Below are 15,501 nucleotides of genomic sequence, written 5' to 3'. Positions count from 1 at the left end.
GCCGGCCGGGCTGTCCCGGAGCCAGGGCCACCCCCCTCAAGTGCCACCAGAGGCATTTGGGGCCAGAGGAGCGGAGGGGTGCGATTTTCCCCTCATGCCCGCTGGAAGAGAAGGATATTTTCCTCGGCTGTTTAGCTTTCGTACTAAAGATGTCATCTGAAAGTCTGGGAGGAAGGGGGGACCGTGCTCTGCTCTCTTCCACGGTAACAACCATATTCTGCATATTGAAAAACGTGATAGACAGTGGGGAAGGTGCTTTCCCCCCCCCCCCCTTAAGAAAAAAAAAAAAAAAAAACAACCTTTCAATATTGATTCAACAAAAAAAAAAAAAAGAGAGGGAGAGAATTTAAAAAGAGAAGAAGCAGCACGAGCAGCAGGGAGAATATAGGCTCAGCAACTCTCCAGGTTCGCTTCCTTATTATTACTATCCAGGGGTAATTTTTCATCTCTGCTAGCTAATCTTTGTTCCTTGTGAAGATAATGAATAGCCCAATCCTTATCTCCTGGGCTCCTGGAGGCTGCTGGAGAATGGGGTTGAACAGGGTTGAAAATTGGTTCCAAAGTGCTGCTGAATAAATGGTGTTCCTTATCTCTCGCTTCCAGATTATCGGAACCCTTTCAAAACTCACACAACAAATACAGCCACCGCATCTAATGCATCATTTACCAGAGCAGATCTCCGCGTTTGATCGGCAGATAGGCAAAATCTATGTATTCCTTGCTTTACTTAGTATGCATGGATGCGGGGCTGCTGTGCATGCGGGGTGCCCCCGGCCGGGCCTGGGACACCCCCGAGGCTCTGAGCGCACGCAGCTCTTTGCTGTGGACTCTGTCGAGTGAGGAGAATGTCCCCTGCCTGTCTTTTGGCGAGGGGAGCAGGGTGGGACAGCAACCCACTTCTCAAGGTGCTGCCACGCGACACGCTTGGAAATTCGGGGTTGCTCTGCTGGGGAGCTAGTGGATTTTCAGGGAGAGGAGACGAGGTGTGAGCATCACCCTGGGCACCCGTGCACGCTCATGCTCACTCCTGCACTCCCAGTCGCATTCACCCACACCCAGGTGCTGATGCAGGGGTGCTGAGCCCTGCCTGTGTGGCAGCACCCCTGTCCCCCAGAAAGCCACTTTTTGGTTCAGCCATGCCCCAGTCCTGCCCCAGTCCTCAGCGGTCTCAAGGCCCAGCTGGACCAGTCTAGTAAAACCTCCCTGTGTTCCCCCCAGCTTGTCCCCCTCAAATCGCAGCAGCCCAGCCATGGAGTCCAGTCCCTCGGGACCCTCAGGTTTGGGGCCACCTTCCAGCCCTCCCTGGGGGTGCTGGTGATCGCCCCACATCCCAGCCACAGGCAGGACAGGGTACCTCGGGCAGCCCAACTCCCAGGAGCAACTGGTGATCCTGGGGGAGAAAAATAAACAAATAAACACCACAGAGAAGGAGTCCTTCTTCCCTCCTGGAGTTAGTGTGAAGCCTGTCCCTTCCAGCTCAGGGCAGTATCAGTCTTCTCTTTTTCTTTCTTTTTCTCTTTCTTTCTTTCTTTGTTTCTTTCTTTCTTTCTTTCTCTTTTTCATTCTTTCTTTCTCCTTCTCTCTCCCCCCCACTCTTCTTTCTCTCTCTCTCTCCCTGCCTTTCCACAGGCTTTCTTGTTTCTCATTCTCTTCTCCCCTCCCAAAACATCTGTATAACAGCAAATGCCTTTCAGCCTGAGTGTGGAGCCCCTGGCTCCAGAGCAGGAGATGCCCTGACCCAGAGCTGGGGACAGATGTTCCCTCAGCTCTTACCCACCCCTTCTTTCCCTGGCAGTGCCTGAGACTGTGCCCAGGTACCAAACAAGGGGGCATGTTATTTTGTGCCACCACAGCACACCCCTGCATCCCCAGCGCTGCCCTGGACCCCCAGCCCAGGGGGCCAGCGAGATTCTGGGTTGGGCACAGGACACTCGCAGTGTCCCAGTCCTCTCTGCCTGTCTGGCAAAGCTCATCCCTCCCCTGCTCAGAAAGGGAGAGAAACTTTTGTGGGAAGTTGCAGGCAAGCAGCAGCCCCAGCCAGCCCCTGCTTGTGTTCAAGAGTTTTGCAAATGTTCAACTTGTACTAATTTTTTTATGGCTGTATTCAGTTGTTCCCTGTAAAAAATGGACCTGTGTTAGTTTATTAATAACCTAAACATTACGTATTAAAGACCTATGAGTGACACAAGATGACAAAAAGCTGTATTTTTCCAATATACACAAGCACACATTTAATAACCTTCTATTGCATCTCAGCTAGGCCTTCTCTCTGATGGTTCCCATGGCAACTGAGATAAAAAAGCAGCCATTTTCCATATCTCTATGAAAGTCTATTATATTGCAGGATTAGTTCATCTTCTGCTAAGGTCAAACACAAAGTCATACAACCTGAAATATTTAGAATCCATGTACATTCATTTTTTTTATATGCCCTTTCATTTTCCACAAAAGACTGGGCTCCTCTGAGGTTTTATTCCCCAGAAAATGCTAAGCAAAGCAATAAAAAAATCATGATTAGCAGCTGATGAAAAGTTCAATTGTTTTTTTTTTTTCTTTCCAGGTTTTTTTTTCTTTTTCTTTTTTTTTTTTTTTAAAAAAAAAGACCACTATTGTTGGGCGGATAGTGCCTTCCCCATTTATCTCTATCAGCAGCCGTGATTGCAGCCGACACCGGCCGCCTCCCCGGGCTGGGAGCGATCCGCAGGCGGACGGCGTCACCTTCTGGCTGCGGCGGGCGCGGCAGCGGCGGTGCGGGGTCGGGCGGGGGCGGGAGGGTGCGGGAGGCCGGCCCCTCCCCCCCTTTCGCATCCCCCGGCCCGCAAACCGGCGGGGACCGGGGCGGGCTGGGCGCTGGGGGTCCGTGCGATTCCCCACGGGAGGCCCCCGAGGTGCGGGAAGGCACCGCTCGGCCCCGCGCCGCTCGGTGAGGACCAACACCGTCTCGCTGCGGGCTTGGGAACGCGTCAGGAGTCCATAGCTGCTTATTCCTGCGGCGATTAAACGTTTTTATTTATTAGTGTGTCCCGATGAGGTGCTCACAGCCTCTCACCTACAAGTTTCACCTATTGCACTCTTGTAAAAAAAAAAAAAACGTTGAACGCATCTGAGTCGCTCCTGCAACCCCTGAACCCCTGATCTCCAGCGTCTCATGGAGTTTTTTGGGTTTTTTTTTTTTGTTTTTTTTTTTGTCTGGTTTTTGTTTTTTTTTTTTTTTTAAAAGGAGTTGGCTGTGTAATTCAGCTGGGTCTTGGTGACACTTTGAAATGCAATAAAATAAAACAAAACCTGGACAGCCTGCAGACAGTTTGCATGGTGACAAACACGTTATCGCCCACGACATGAAGAATTACGGCTCGCTCTTTTTCCAAGGTCACTCCTGAAAACCTGGAAAATCAGGGGAGAGAATTTGTGCATGTGGCCATCCACACTTGTGGCTTTGTTTTACGGGTACCTCCTGCAATGTGACATTTATTCTAGCCCCTTTTAATGTGGAAAAATAGAGGCTCTGGAAATATGTGCAAACGGGGGGAAGCTTGCGGGTGGCAGAAGGATTGAAGAATTTTTTTTTTCTCCTTATTTTCCTCATCCCTCCACCCTTGGGGGAACAGGGGTGTCCCAGTGGTCCCAGCCGTGCTATCAGAGCAGCGCAGGGTGGGCTAGGCAGGGGGTTAGCAAGGGCGGTGTATCCCAGGCTGTCCCTGGAGATGACCCGCGCCTGCTGTGGACAGCTGGAGCGGGAGCTGGGGATAGGAGCCTGTGTGGGCAAAGCCAAATCCAAGCCCTGGCCCACCGTCCCCTGCTGCCTTGGCTTCCCCCAGCCAGGGTGACGTGGGTGGCACAGGGTGCACACCCACATGGTGTTGCCAGAGGTCGGCGGTACCTGAAGGTGTTTTTAACAAACTGTTTGCTGGTCGGTGTTGCTCAGCAGTGGCCAGAGCCATGCCCACCTCCCAAAAACAGGCAGCAGCCCCTGCTCTCCGCAGCACACCTGGGAGGGTGGAGCTGGGGCATCTTCCCCACCTGGGGAGACGCTCACCTAGGGCACCTGCCCACCCATAAAAGCCCACACCTGCCCCTTTCCCCTCCCTTTGGTCTCTGCTTCCTTCTGCTCCTTTCAATAGAGAGCAGGCACCTGCATTTCTAGGGCTAATGCCAAGCTAGCTATTTTTAAGCCTTGGATCTATTTTTAAGCTCTGGATCCTGGGATCTGAAGGTCTCATCTCTCACTATTTTTTTTTTTTTTTTTAAGTGGCTATATTCCTAGTCTCAGAGTTTGTGCTAAAGAGAAGAAGCCTGAAAGTGCAGCCTGAGCTGCAAGCTTGAAGAAGGAATTCAGAGCATCACCAAGTGTAGGTGTACTTCTTTTTCGAATCTTCTGGTTTCTTTCCTTCCCTACTTCATCCTTGCCATTCTGGGCAGTAGCTGATGTGGTGTTTGCATGTCTGGGGTCTGCAACCTTGAGAAAGCCTCTGGAAACTCAGAAGTAACTGTGTCCTCCAGCTAAAAATGGGTGTTCCCCTGCCTGCAGTGTTAGCGCTGTCTTCTTGGAGTGGTCATGTTGGTCTTCTCTAATAGCCCTGGCTTTCTTGTGAGACCAGCTGCTGCGGGTAGGTAGAGGCTGAGCTGCCCTGCTGCTGGCAGCATGGGTGCTATGTTGGGGGGGGGCTGTGATGGAGCTCACAGTGAGGGTCCCTGTGCTCCAGCAAGTGGGGATGTTTTTGTGCCTGTGCCTGTTGAGGCTGTGGGAATGCTGCAGAGCTGTGCTGGGTGCCATGCTCAGTGCCGTTCAAACCCAGCGCAGAGCGAAAATGGGAAAAAACCCCAGTCCCCTTTGGGCTGCAAATATTTAGATTATTTCCAGTGGCCAGTTCCTGCTGGGGGAAGCCTGGAGGGATGTGGCTGACGTGGCTTTTTCCAGGAGCAGGGTGGCTGCTTGTGCCTGGGAGGAAGGGGCTACTTCCAACCCTGGGAGCTCGGAGGGGCAGTGGTGCCACGGAGGGGATGCTCTGTGGTCCCCCTCCCCAGTGAGCCCGGTGCCTGTGGTTTGGGATTTAGGACAGTGGTGAAATGCCCCAGTTTGGTCCCCAGTTGTTTTTCTGTCTCTGGGTGACATCTGGTGCGTTGCTGCAAGTTCCCAGAAAGAGGCCCTGATGGAGGATGTCAGGGTAGGAAGAAAGGAGCTGACCTTGCTGTTAAAAGGCAACAGAGATGGAAATGTTTCAGGCTGTTTCTAGCAGACTTCTCTGGGAAGAAAATCTCCTTGTTCTGCTCTGACAGGGCAGCTTTTCTCTGCTAATTGTTCACTTGATACCACACTGGAGATGCTTAATTTATCCTCGCCTCTGCTGCTGCATCTGAAAAGATCTTGTAAGTATAAGAAGGATTTAAGCTCTCTTGATCCCTCACGGTTTTGTACATTCCTGGTCTTATAGTGAGGCCAACAGCCTCAGTGCTATCAGATCAAAGATGCTCATCTTGAGCGGGAAGAGTTTGGGCCCAGATCCTGCTCTGAGTCCAGAGCAATCCCGTTGAATCCAGCCCAGCATTCCCAGCAGCACCTCTTTTAAAGAGGAAATCTCTCACAAATCTCTGACCCCCGCTCTGAGCAGGGTCCCGTGGAGGAAGGAAACCTTGCCATCGCATGGCCACTCCTTGTGATGGGGGAGAAGTGGAGTAATTACCAAGATTAGCGAGAATAAGCTTTGCTTACAGCTTGAGATGAATGAATGTTTTAAACCCTCTTGGCTTTTTGGCTGAGATCAAACATGGCATCAGTTTAACATCTGTATCTTTTATCTGGGGAGTGGGAACACTAACCTTACTTGATGCAGGGCGTGAACTTGATTTAAAAGGGCTTGCCTTTGATTTTTTTGTGCCTATGCTGTGCGATCCTGCTAGGTGATAGCGTGGGGAGCAGGGGCTGCGTTGTCTGCCTGGAAGGAGAGGAGGAGGATAATGAGCACAGCATGGGAGGCTGTGCTGGATATTTGGGGAATTCCAAGAGCAGCACATGTGAAATATGGCTGGGGGTGGACCCGTGCACTTGAGGACAGCGCGGGCACGGTGACAGCAGGCAGCCATCGGGATTGAGATGTACGGATAGTCCGTGCTGGCTGCGGGGCCATTGGTTCCCCTGGTTCAGTTTCCTCCAAGCTGTTATCTGCTGAGCTGTGGCTGACAGCCTATCTTAGAAAACCTGAACAGTGTATCTGCTGCAGAGGCATAAATCATCCCAGGTGCCCTCTACCTGCGCCCCATCACTCCTCCTGTGCTGCACGCTGCTGTTCCTGCTTTGTCCTGGGAAGTGCAGGGCTGGGAGAGAGCTGACAGCTGGCCTTCGCCCAGCGTGGGTGGCAGAGGGGTTGGTAGCAGCCATCACTGCTAATGATTTAAATGACTACTGCAAGGAGCACAGGCAGCTGCTATTGGCTTCAGCCAAAATGCTGCCGTTGTCCAGGACAGTGTTTTCCAGCCGCTCACTGTGGAGATGCCACCAGTGCTGCCAACAGCTGCCTTGCTGGGGCCGTGGTGGTAGGACATGCTGATAGAGTGCTTTCCAGATGCTGTGGGCACAGAGCAGGGACAGCTGGAGGCTTTCTGAGCTCTGCCCCAAACACTTTGTCTGTTTCCTTGGGATGGGCGTACCCGTCTTGGCTTGTTGAACATCACCTCCTCTCGCCTGTCCTGGCTCTGGGCTGCTGAGTGCGGGTGGGCTGTGCCCAGGCTACTGACCTGTGATGCTGCAGTGGCGGCCGAAGTGGGGCAGCGATGCTGGTGTGCCCTGAGCAGGGAAGATTGGTGTAGCTGTACATGGCGCAGGGGCTCAGGGATGGGATCTCTTGCAGCATTTCTGTGTGCTCAGTGTTTTCACTCTGTACTGGGCCGAAGGCACTGGCTTCACCTTCCCCATCTCTTTCTCTTGGTGTGTTGGTCTTGGTTTGTACTCACAGTCCATAATGGTGACAAGCCCCTGACCAAGTGACTTTGTTTTCCACTCAGCAGAGAGGGGAGATGGTATCTGGTAGAGTGCAGGAGACTTTCACCCCTTCAGGGGCTAGGCCTGGGGCTTGTTTGACTAAATCAGCCTGGGCTGACTCTGCCCACCCTTGCAAAGTGAACCCCATGCACACTGGAAGGAGGTTTTATTTGCTGTGCCGGAGAAAGTGAAATGCAACCTCAGCGCAGGGTTGGAGCCCATCTCACCCATCCAACTCTGGCAAGCAGCACATGGAGTGGCAGAGGTGGTCCTCAAAGCCCCTGCACATCCAAGCAGCCCCTCAAAGTGTGTTGCTCCTGCCCAGCGCAAGTAGCTGTCAGATCAGTGGGCGGATGTGATGCCTGTACCTGAGGGTCTCCAGGAAGGTCCTCTCCCCTTCAGGGGCTAAGGCAATGGATGCTGGGAGGCAGAGAGGGTTGTGTCTGACTGCTACGGACTCTTCAGACCTGCCGAAGTATCTGGCTGCTGGGGACAGGATATTGCAGCGGGGGATATTGGAGCTGGTCCACCAGCCGGTTCCTGCTCTGTATAGATGTGTAATGCACACCAGCGTAGGGTACAGCGTGGAGTGTGTGTCTGTGGATGTGGTGTTTATTTAGGTGTTGAAGGTGAAACCAATCTCTGCTGTTTCCCTCCAGGCTGAATCTTTACCTGCCCCCCCAGCTGAAAGCCAACACCGCTTCTCCGGAGCACGGGAAGCTCCTCCCAGCACGGTGGGTGGACATCTCCCGGATTTCAGGAGAAGAGCCCTTTCCCCCTCCACCCCCTAACGAAACACTCACTCTCACTCCCCCTTACCCATTTTACCACTTGCTTTTGCCTTCCTTTCCAGAAGCTGGTTGGGCTGCCACTGCTCTGCCCCTTTCCCTTGTTTTTCCTGGCTATTTTGGAGCCCAGTGGGTGGCTTGGGACAGAAACCTGCCCAGCCCACAGAAGCCATAGAAATGCTTCCTGTGGGGCTGACAAAAGCAGGAGTTTGTTTGTTTGGTTTTTTTTTTACCAGAACCCAAAATAGCCGTTTCCAGTGCAACAGGCGCATCACCGCCAAGTCAGCTCGGCACAGTAGCTGCGGATCCCGCCGGATATTGATGCTCCGCAGGAGGCGGCTGAGCTGCTCCTTTTCCCTAGTGTGCACAGGTGAACTGGGAGCAACTGCGCTGGGATTGGTGGAGCCACTGGGAGCATCTATCAAGGCAGTGCTTTCCTTAACCTGCTGATCTCAACCCCTGCCTGCTGGGCCGTTCTCAAGGCCCATAAACAAAGCCCATCCTTCACTTGGTAATGTGTCTGTGGTTTTTCTTTTTTTTATGAACGGATGGATTTCTTCGTAAATCACTTTTTCTTTTTTTTTTTTTTTTTTTTACCAAATTCAGAGGGAAGAGAAGGGGAGGAAAGGAAACCCCCCAGCCCTTGTCTTGGTGGCTTGTCGTGCCTGCCTTTAATTGACAGACCTGGTTATTAATGTTTTCCAGCCGCCTCTCATCCAGGGCTCAAACCTCCCTTTTAAAGCCCTGTCATGTTAAAAATTGACGTGTGTTGACTTTGGCCTGGGAGAAGCTGGGCCCTGGCTGTAGGTAGGAACTGCATGTGTTTAGTCTGGCTTACATTTTATTTTCCCCTTTCATCAAATTAGTTCAGCTGTATTTTTTCTCTGAAGGAAAGAAAAGAAAAGAAAAACTGTTTGACAATCTGAGGCTCTGGGTTAGAATTGCAGCACTGCTTTAAAACAACAAAAAATAACTTACAAATGTGGGCTGCGGCAGGCCCAGTGGAAACGGGGCCACTGGAGCAGGGATGGGAGGAGCCGCTGCAAGTAAACAGCACCTCTGAGGAGGCGCCCAGAGGTTCCTCCTGCAACCCCGCAGCCCCAGCTGTTTGTTTGTTTGATTTATTCCAATTGGGGTAGTTGCATTCAGCCTTGCTAAAATTACTGCTGTCCTGGCTGCATCAGATTCTTTTTTTTTTTTTTTCTCCCAACTCCTCCTAGTTCAGCCGGTGCAGCAGCCTTGCAGCGGGTACCCGAGGGCTCCACCCCAAAGCTCAGTCAGGGATGCGCAGCAAGCCAAACAGAATGAGCACCAGGCTGAACTGGGGCTGGAAAGCCAAGGAAATTCTGCTTCTTGCCCATTAAATCCCTGGGATTAGAAGCTATGTGGTGCGTTTCATTGTGATTACAGTTTGGATCCAAACGGCATCCCTCAGGGATGCTCCTGCCCATGAGTGTGGAGTGGAGGAGTTCCCACACACCGGGGAGAGCATCTCCTGCTCTTGCTGTGGGAGGTATCCTCCCCCATTCCCAGTGTGTTTCCCCAGGTCCTTCAGGGTTAAATGCATCTGGAATATCAGGGGGTTCGTTTAGTATACAGGAGGTGTCCCCAGCCCCAAGGCACTGAGGACCAGGGAAGCACCAGCTGCTGTTTTGGTGCCAAATGGAAAGAAACGGCTGAGACCTCAGGAAGTTGCTAACGTGCTCGTGTCACCATCCTGCCAGAGCTGAATCCAACCCTGCTCTGCCCAGGGCGGATGAGAGGCACCGGCTCAGGGCTGGAAACAGCTGGGGGAAAATCCCAGGTGGGGCTGCCATGAGGCTCCATGGGGGTAAGGGGGGGTCTCCACTCCCATCCCCTCAAGAGCACAGCAGTGGCATGTCCCCATGTCCCCCTTGGGGTTTCTCCTGCAGTGCCTGTGGACATGGGAGCAATGGGGCTGCTGTGTCCATGCACAGACAGTGTCGCTCCTGCAAGGAGTGACGGCCCCATCGCACCCGAACAGTGCAAGCCAAGCAGGAACAGGCAGCAGAGGACCTTCCTTTGCCCAGGGCTGTGTTGGGGGCAACCTGCCTTTGCGTCTGGAGATGTCTTACAGGTGGGTGCTGGCTTAGCATCTCCCCTCACAGCAATTCCCATACATTCCCAATTTTCTCGCGTCTCATGGTAGTGTTTCTGTGGGCGCTGTGGGATGCCCACAATGCAGCCCTGTATCCGCGGTGCCGGACCCCACCATCCTGGCAGCCCTGGGACCCTCACCCTGGATTAGCCCCCTGTTTTTTGGCCATAAAGGCAGACAAGAACAGGTCCCATCCGTGACGCTGGTTGCCCCACAGGTGTCATTGCAAACCAGGGGAGCTGGAGAGTTCCTGGCTCCCTGATGGACCCGTAATGAAATAGTTGCTCCCAGAGAAGCGTGGGGAGATTTGGCACCATGACCTCTTCTCCCCATAGCCATGATTTCCTTACCTGAGGCGGGGACTGAAATATTTTCTAATAGCTACTTTTGTAACATTAGCAAAATCAAAGCAAAACGTGTCAAAATTCCCATTAAGAGACATTTAACTTCCCCTGTTTCAAGACAAAGTGTCTTTGCCGGGAGGCAGGTTTCAGGTTTGCTGCGGTGGCCGTGGGAGGCTATTGGGTTACAGGCAGCACAGAGCCAGATTTTGCTCTCTTCAGGATAAAGGCTTTTTCTAATCAGGATCAGTTTAATTCTGTCATCTGGATTATTAGCTTGGCTCTGTTTCTGGCCTGTGCAGGAAGGATATGAGGGAAAGGAGCCTGTTGTTGGAGGAGGGAAGGTGAGCAGGGAGAGGGTCCGAGCCCCGAAGGGCAGAGCCTCTCCTTGCTTGGGATCTGCTCTTTGCACTGCAAAACCCTCCTGTTCGTATTGTAGATAATGACGGAAGGTGGAAGTTGTGAAGGCATCCGAGGGCTTTACACTACAGATTAAGCCTTGCACATGGCTCTGCCATAGATGAGCATCAACCTGATTTACTGGCGGGGAAACTGAAGCACGGGGCAGAGACCAGGGACGTGGAGCTGTGGTGCTGGCAGTGCTGAGCTGCACTTGCCTGCAGAGAGGTGAGATTAATTCCTCATTAAATAGAGGAGACTGCAAAATCCCTCCTTTCCTCCTGGGGAAAAAAAACAGCGTCTCTGCATCCTGGCTCATGTGTCAGGGGGGACTGTTCAGGCCTCACCACATCCTTGCTTTGAAAAGGATACTTTTTTCCCTTCCCTTTTTCCTTTCCTTCTCTGCTTCCCCCAGGAGTGAGGGTGTGCATGGAAATTTGAAGGCAGCGTTTTCCATGTTATTCCTCCAACGTCCTCACTCCCTGTTGTGGGTCCTGTCTGCGGCAGTAACAAATAATAACTGACTTGGTGGGTCTGGTGGCATCGTAGGGAGAGCGTGACGCAGCAGAGGGGGCTGGGCAGTGCACGTCAGGAGGTTTGGGTTATCTGCGCCTCTGAACAGGATGAAATCAGGCTGGACTGAGGCATCGAAGAAAAGCTGGTGCTTGCTCTTGCAGGGAGCAGCCAGTGCTGGTGCCTGCCTGTTTCCAGGCAATTCTTCAAAATTAGGGGAAAGTCGCTGGCATGAGTCTGACCCCATTTTTGTTTTCCCTGTGCAACTCAAGCGAGCCCACAAGCTGGGTACCTGCTTGTCCAAAGGTGGCACCAAGGCACCTAAAGTGAGAGGACACAGGCACAGGCGGTGTGAGCAGGATGAGCTGGGCCACCCCAATGTTTCCTTAACACCCATGAAGAACAAGAAAGACCTAGCTGGTGCATGAAGGGTCTTCAACCTGCTACATGTGGGGAGAAAAGAGTTGTTTGTTCCCTTGGCTAGGCCAGTCCTGGGGTGGGAGCAGGGAGATCCAGCACAGGGCAGGGGGATGACGTGAACAGCACTGAGCCTGGCTCACCGGTGATGGGGAAGCTGTGACTGAATCAATGCTGGTCAACGTGTAGGGGTCCCACATGAGGCAGAGCTCAGCTCCAAGGGGATGAAGGCTGACATGGTGGTTTTGGCTTTGTTCCTTGCTGACATAATCTTCTACAAGAGATGCTCTCCATTGAGCACCTCTGACATTATCTCACCCCCACTGTCAAGTGCAGGCTGAAAAAGTGTCCCAGTGCTTTCATTTTCAGCCATTTAAGCCCTGAGCATCTTTGAAGCCTTGGATCTATGCTGCCCTCTGCACCCACATCTCCTCGCTGATGAGCGGCTGTTGCACAGGGAAGCCAGCCCGTGTCTTTGGTGTCCTGCACTTGAAAGGTGTTCCTTTCATTGTGGCCTCTTTTGGTCTGTAGACTCCTTTAGGTCTCCTGTGTCAGAAATTATCTCTTTCCTCCTACATCAGGAGCTGATTGTTGCATGTCTGAGTCCAGGAATACAGCGATCCTGAAGTCCTCTTTCCTTGGAGCCCTTAATCTGATGGAGTCAATATGCTGTCTGTTCTGCTGGGCCCAAAATAATTCCAAAGAAGGTAATTTTGTGGTGATACTGTTGTGGGATGTGCTAGTTAGTCTGCATTTGGGATTTTGCTGTGTATTTTAAGACCGTTGAGGGCTGTGAGATGCAATGCCAATGTATGGGTTGATGTTAAGAGTCAACCCGTCTTTGGGTCACTGCTATGCGCTTCTGCCACGGAGTTGCTGGAGCTGGTGTCCATGGTGCATGAGGTACAAGCGGGGCTGGTGCCTCTTTGAACATCTTCACCAGCATCTTCCAGCCTGGTCCATGTATCCTGGAGTCCCTTTTCCTTTTCTAGGGAAAAGGCTGAGAGGATGGTAGATGGCATGGGCTCAGGCCGTGGGAGCTTTCACCCTCTGGCATGAACCACTGAACTTGGGTGACAGGGACAGCACTTCTCAGGGCTATCAGCTGGGAGAGCTTGCAGCCACCCTCAGCAGCTGGCCAACACCTCCCTCACACTTCAGCAGTGCCTCTTCCCCAAGGAGGTTGGTGCCACCTCAAGCCCTGTCTTGCAGCTACTCCTTGGTGAGCACAGACCGTGTCTGCAGCTCCCGTCTGGGCATTTCGTGGTGCGCTGCCACCCGCTCATGGGAGAGGGACCTTCTCCAAGCTGCTGGGGGTGGGCAAAGCTACGAGCAAGCCCACTGGGCTGTTGTGTCTCCAAAGCTGGTTGGTGCCCCTCACCCCAGGGTGCCTCACCAAAATAGCTGCTATGGAAAGAGGTTTGTTGACTTTTTTCTTTTCCTTTTCTTTTTCTTTCTTTTTTTTTTTTCTTCCTGTGCTCAAACTTCCCCAGACCTCCTCAGAAGGCTCTGGCATATCATCCTACAGATGTGGCATAGAAGCCTTGGTTGCAAAATATATCCGGCATGGCAGTTGGTAGTGTTGTGCAATCTCCATCAACTTACGGAAACCACTGTGAGATACTATTAAAGAGAGGCTCCGGCCCCATCCATCACTCCAGCCGCAGTCACGTGTCCCGCTGTCAGGCAGAAGGGTACGGTCAGGCAGCACCGGGGCTGTAAGCACCAGGAGAGCTTTTCCTTGCAGTGGGTACTCTTATGTGGGGGCAGATGGGATATGACCTCTCTTCTGGCACGTTGTGCTGCTTGGACCGGATCCGTTGCGTTGCCACTTTTCTCTTGCCATTAAATATTCCTCTTGTGTCTGTCAGTGCTGCTGGTTTCACACCAGTGGTCAAAATCTGGATGGTTGTGAATGGCCATGCAGAGCTTGGGGGAAACATGGCAGAGACAATGGTTATAGCACCTTTGAGAGGCCAGAGGTGAGATGGGAGTATAACAGTTACTGTTCAGATCTCAACACGTTTCCTTTTTCTTAACACAGCAGAGACCTTCCCGCAGGCTCCATCACTCAAGCTGTCCTCTGTGGCAATCAGTGCAGTGTACTCAAGCAGACCATCCGAGCATGGGACAGCCTCTGTCTGCCACCACATCTGACACCACCAAGCATGTGTGAGAAGGAGCTGCGGCAGCCAGAGACCCCAGGTATCTCCCTTGCAGGAGAAGGATGTTGTGCAACTCAGAGGATGCTGTAAGGACTGGAAGCCAGAGGAAGCAAGGGGATTGCAAGTGTTTGCAGGAACAAGGGCATCCACGCTGTTCCTATGCAGCTGGCTGGCTTTTTTCAACTAAAAGGAAAGCCCTTGGATGGGCAACACCAAAAGGGGAGCAGGACTCTACCTGCCCACATGCAGAGAGGCTCCTGGAGGCATCATCCTCCCATACTGCAGCTCTGTTCTCTGGGGCTTTTGCCTATTACCCTCCCAAATAAGTGGGGCCTTGGCTACAAGGAGGCACTTGTGCAACACCCTGGGTCTCCTGGAGTGGCAAGAACATCAAGGGCTGTGAGGACGGACTGGTGACCTTCAGCCCTGGGCAGACTTGGGCAAAGGGCCGCAGGATGACCCTATCCATCCATCCATCCCCTGGGGCACCTTCCCCACCAACCCAACTGTGGCAGATGCTGCAGAGCACCGGGAAGGGGCACAGCACTGCTGTGAGCAGCTATTGCTCACCCATCGCTGATGAACCCAGCTCAGCATGGCAGGCTCTTTATCGCCGTGGCTTCATTGCACCTTATTGCACGGCACCTCCTGGCCCAGCTCACCCTCTCTTCCCGAGCCGCCTCTCGCCCGTCTCTCTCTGCAGGCATATTAAATCCCCGAGGTCTGCCCGGGAGAAATTGCCACTGCTCCATTACTCTGCTGTCAGCATCCGCTGCACTTGTGAGAATCAGGCTCCGCATCAGAAAATAATAAAGGCGATATTATGAGCAGAGGGGAGAGGAGATTAAAAAACCTGTTTAAAGAGCCTTCTGGTTCCCGTGCTGTTTATTGCACATCGTGACTTTGGGTTATTTTTGTTGTCACTGAAGTTGGACTTTTAATTTTCCTCTGATCTTCAAGTATACTGGTTTGTAATTTCCCTGTGGCTCTGAGGATTAAAAAGACCATTTTTTAAAGTACCTGTTGCTCCCCAAGATCAGCTAGTGATACTTTCTCTGCCAGCTGAAGTGCTAATTAAATCCTTTATTTAGCCAGACCACAGCCATGGCATGCACGGAGTCCAGCCCCAAGGCTGAGCCCAACCCAGTGGCAGTGACAGAGCTGCTTGGGGATGGCTCTGTGTCACAGTGCTGGGGTAGTTCTGTTCTCCTCGGGATCTTGCTGCCACACTCGTGTTTATGCAGGACTTTTTTTTTTTTTTGACATGATTTATTTTCCAGGGTATTTTGGTCAATTTTCACTCTTTCATCCTTTGGCTAATGAGTCTGCTGAATTTCACGGAATGGTTTTCATGCACTGACACATTTGTGCTGTGGGCTGGCAGCACTATAAAGGGAAGGGATTTAATTCCTCCAGCCAAAAATGCTGTCTCCTCCACCCCTATGCCAAATACTTTCTGTGATAGGATTTTTGTTGTTGTTGGTGGTGGTTTTTTGTAATTAATGGGTAACTGCATACATAAATCCCATGAGCTGCAGAAGTGGTGATGGGTGTTGGTGCCGTGGAGCTGTCATGGGCTGATGCCACAGCAAGGGCTGTATGGGTGCGTGGCAGCCCTGGCCCCGGAGAGTGTGCGGTGTCCAGCGTGCATATGAGGCTGCTGCCGGCTGCCCTCCGTGGGTGCTGCCTGCTTCGACGGCAGTTCCCATCTCTGTACTGATGGGTTTGTGTTATACCTCCCTTGCCAAGGCTTAACTGTTATATTGCAGTGCAGGTCCTTGTG

This window comes from Chlamydotis macqueenii, chromosome 10 (assembly GCF_036417535.1).
Source record: "Chlamydotis macqueenii isolate bChlMac1 chromosome 10, bChlMac1.mat, whole genome shotgun sequence".
NCBI classification, from domain to species: domain Eukaryota; kingdom Metazoa; phylum Chordata; class Aves; order Otidiformes; family Otididae; genus Chlamydotis; species Chlamydotis macqueenii.
This window is presented reverse-complemented; position numbering follows the sequence as displayed.